Source organism: Sphaeramia orbicularis, chromosome 22, assembly GCF_902148855.1.
Source record: "Sphaeramia orbicularis chromosome 22, fSphaOr1.1, whole genome shotgun sequence".
NCBI classification, from domain to species: domain Eukaryota; kingdom Metazoa; phylum Chordata; class Actinopteri; order Kurtiformes; family Apogonidae; genus Sphaeramia; species Sphaeramia orbicularis.
This window is the reverse complement of record NC_043978.1, coordinates 1832609-1837514: the sequence shown is the minus strand read 5'-3', so window position 1 is coordinate 1837514 and position 4906 is coordinate 1832609.

Here is a 4906-nt window from a genome sequence, read left to right as displayed (position 1 = left end):
TAATTTTTTGTGTTTAAAAGTTGAAGTTCTGTTTGTTCTTCTGATGTTTTCAGTGTTCACATACTCCTAAAACAACATTTTCAGTGGGCCTTCAAAATGTAGTGGATATGGTCAGAAAGGCTGGTTCTGGCTGGCATCAATCTGTAAAACACTCTGGAGAGCAAAGAGTTAAACGGCAAAATTCCAAGTGTCCTCCTTAATCCTTTAGCTTGGGGAGCGGCTAAAGTGACTCTAAAGAGACACTCTGGACCAGTTACTGAGGTTAGTTAGTTTTTGATTTGTTTGTATAGTTTTTCTCTTCATTTTCTTCTGTTTGATTTTTAATCTTTAACAACATCGGAGACGACACCAAGTCACGGTAAAATATGAACATTTTTTACCATAACATTTGTAATTTTCAATCTACACTGTAAACAAATCTGAAATTAAACATAATTTTCACTGTTTATTTTACAGATTTTTTCCTTTATTTTTAAGATACAGGAAAATATCAATGAAAAATTACAAAAATAGACTGTGATTTTACACATCAAATGTAAAATAACACGAAAAACTAACTGTGAATAACCATAAAGTTTCCATTTTTTTAAATAACTTTTTTTCATCACAGAGAAATACAGTTAAATACATTTTCAAATGTATCATAATTTCACAAATATATTATTTTCTATTTATGAGATTAAACTGTTAATTTAAAGTTTGATACTGTAAAATAAATAAATAAAACCAGATAAAATTACTGACAATTAGCCATTAAAGAAGTATTTGTTCTGTAAGTTTAACAAGACTTGTTTGTTAATTGACAAATATCTTGTGTAATTACAGGAGGTTTCACAACAAAAATGTTGAATAAATGTATTTTTGTGAATGTATAACATGTATAAGCACTGGTAAACTGTCCAAATACAGTTTTTATCAGTGGATTGGACAGCTTAGTCCCATTGAAAATTATTCATATATATATATATATATATATATATATATATATATATACATGTATATATAACCATCTTCCTAATTGTTGAGTATTTTAGGGAATTAAATACCGGCAGAAAAAAAATCAAGCATTTACAAAGCAGTGGTTGCTTAGGGCCCCATGGCCCCCACGGTTACTAGGGGGGCCCACATTTACTATTAGTGTTGTGGCGGTGAGACCAGGAAGTTGCTAATGTTTACAGATGTACTAATAATGCTTTTGTTTTGCCAAGTCGCCGTCTGCTGAACCGGTCCACCAGCCCCAGAAATATCTCAGAACACATAAAGGCACTGTTGTGCCTACCGTGTAGAAAAAGATACGCCAGTGAGGCAAAACATTACAAGCAATTATATGAATTAAATTTCACTATGATTGGTAATGAGTAACAGTTAATTAAATGAATCCATTAAGAGTTATCCACGTAATATGAATTGATTCAACTGCAAAACAAAATGGAATTAATCAAAACCTAAACAAAAATATTGACCTGACATGAAAAAGAAACTTTTTAATGTGTAAATAGTACTTATAAAAATGGATTTTTTATTTGTATTTATTTATTTATTTATTACCTCCGCCAAGGAGGTTATGTTTTTGCCAGGGTTTATTTGTTTGTTTGTTTGTTTGTTTGTTTGTTTGTTTGTTTGTCTGTCCGTTAGTGTGCAACATAACTCAAAAAGTTATGGACAGATTTTGATGAAATTTTCAGGGTTTGTTGGAAATGGGATAAGGAAGAAATGATTAAATTTTGGTGGTGATCGGGGGTGGGGGGGCCCACGGGGGGGCCCATTTCCAACAAACCCTGCAAATTTCATCAAAATCTGTCCATAACTTTTTGAGTTATGTTGCACACTAACGGACAGACAAACAGACAGACAAACAAACCCTGGCAAAAACATAACCTCCTTGGCATGGGGGGGGGCCCACAGGGGGGGCCACTGATCAGCCTTGGTGGAGGTCTGCGCTCTCCGAGTGCTTCTAGTTTATTGATGTGCACAACCTTGGAAAATATAATTGATTAGAAATGATTTTCTATAGAAATGCAGAATAATTGTCCTTCAGATTGCCTTTATTGGAAAAACAGATGTTCTTAATTCTTAATTGCTTCTTAAGAAAATTGTGTTTTTGTCTCAACTTATATCCTTATTAATTTGTAACACAAATATTTAATATGTATTTTGCCAAATTTGTGTCTCGAATTTGCATAAATGTATCCTTACAAGACACTTTTATGACAAATGTGCACTTTTTGCTGTTTTTTTTAAATTTTATTTTTATTTTTGTTTTTGAGAAAACCATAACACAAATACTTACACTAACAAAACAATACAAAAGGTAATTAAATGAAGCCCTCAAGAGTTATCCACATAATATGAGTAGATTCAACTGCAAAACAAAACGAAATTAATTAAAACCTAAACAAAAATATTGACTTGATATGAAAAAGACAAACTTCTTCTACATTTCAGTGATATTTAATTGAGTAATAATCATCGACATTGATCAGTGCATTGATTTAAATTCAATCAATGCAATGAATTTGACCTAATTATCCTTCTTTCTTAGGAGTAACTTCACTCTCAGAAATCTAACTCTGCTCCATTCAGTTTACTCAATGAAACATTTTAACACTTCAAACCACTGAGTACATTTGAAAGCAGTGAAATCATTTAGATTCACTGGGTACGGTTACATGATGTTTTTTAAATCCGATTTATTCTTCCAGAAGAAATTAATTCGGAACTAAAGTATTTTCTCTTCTGTTTACATGGAAATGTTAAACCCAAATAAAGGTTTATATGAGGTATTAATGAGGTAGATCAGTGAGCAGAAGGGTTTGTGCTCATGTTGCCTTGTTCTGGCAGCCCTTCTGTTAGCTTAGCTTAGCCCTTCTGTTAGCTTAGCTTAGCATAGTCACTGGATTTCCATGGTCACACGTAGCCAGTTTTTTAAAGGTGATTTGTTGTCTTTTGTATGTGATTTTTTTAAATCCGAATCTCCCAAATTATTTCTTTAGATCTGCGACTTACTGCACTCATACAATCTGTGGATTGTTGTGTTGATGGAAGTTGGAAAATCTTTTTGTTGGAAGGGATGCATGCGCTAAATTAGCTTTGCTTTACCGTTTTAGCTTTGCATTAGTTTTTATTTCCCAAGATTTTATTACTGTAGTAAGTCACATGACCATGATTTGAGCCTCAGTTTGTGATCATATTGACCCCATGATTAGGGAGAATTGAATTTCACAAAATCCCTCATAAAATACTACAAATCACCTCTAAAAGCCTGGCTACGTCTGACCAGAGGAATAAAGCCATTATGCTAAACTAGGCTAAGCTAAGCTAACAGAAGGGCTGCCAGAACAAGGCAATCGGTGCACTGCAGCGCAAACTGATTTACCCACTTATCGAACTCATTAGTTCATGACAAATGAATGAATAAAAAAACAAGTGTTGAACTGTTCCTTCAGGGTTTTCCAGGCTGGTAGATCCCATCAGAATAGCCCACTGGAACGCTTTGGGAAGACTAGACTGTAGTGCATATTCTTCTGCCAGCGCAGAATGTGTGCGTCATCGCGACAGGACAAGACACTGAGCATGTGCAGAATGGAAGGAATAAAGTCCAAACGGAATAAAGGGTTTACATGTCCAGGAAGAATTTAGACCGCAATTAAAAGGGGATTAAACCAGTGACTTTATTCGGGTTTAAATTTAATCCAGACTTCTCTTTTTCAACTGGAATAAGGTGTTTACATGGGCATCTGAAATAGGATCTAACGTTTAATCAGATTAAACCAGGAATATAATTTGTCATGTAAACGCACAGAGTGTTTGAATTAAGTAAATTGACAGTCATTCAGCATGGTTCAGCCTACAGCTTTCACTTTCACTCAACAAAAATAAAAAACAATCACAAGAAGCTCATTAAACATTACCGAACACACATATGAACCCCAAACTCACACTAACACCACAACCTGCTGAAGCAAACATGAATGGACAATTCCAGATAAACTATAGCCACACCCACACACTCACCTACACTCCAATACACCAAGTGACCCCATGAGTCCAAGCACAGAACACAGAGCAGAACATAGAACAGAACATAGAATAGAACATAGAATAGAACATAGAACAGAACACAGAACAGAACATAGAATAGAACATAGAATAGACCATAGAACAGAACATAGAATAAAACATAGAACAGAACATAGAATAGAACATAGAATAGAACATAGAACAGAACATAGAATAGACCATAGAATAGAACACAGAACAGAACATGGAATAGACCATAGAACAGAACATAGAATAAAACATAGAATAGACCATAGAACAGAACATAGAATAGACCATAGAATAGAACATAGAACAGAACACAGAACAGAACATAGAATAGACCATAGAACAGAACATAGAATAGAACATAGAATAGAACATAGACCAGAACACAGAACAGAACATAGAATAGACCATAGAACAGAACATAGAATAGACCATAGAATAGAACACAGAACAGAACATAGAATAGAACATAGAACAGAACATAGAATAGAAACATAGAACAGAACATAGAATAGACCATAGAATAGAAACATAGAACAGAACATAGAATAGACCATAGAATAGAAACATAGAACAGAACATAGAACAGAACATAGAATAGACCATAGAATAGAAACATAGAACAGACCATAGAATAGAACACAGAACAGAACATAGAATAGAACATAGAACAGAACACAGAACAGAACATAGATTAGAACATAGAACAGAACACAGAACAGAACATAGAATAAAAACATAGAACAGAACATAGAACAGAACATAGAATAGAAACATAGAACAGAACATAGAATAAAAACATAGAACAGAACATAGAATAGAAACATAGAACAGAACATAGAATAGACCATAGAATAGA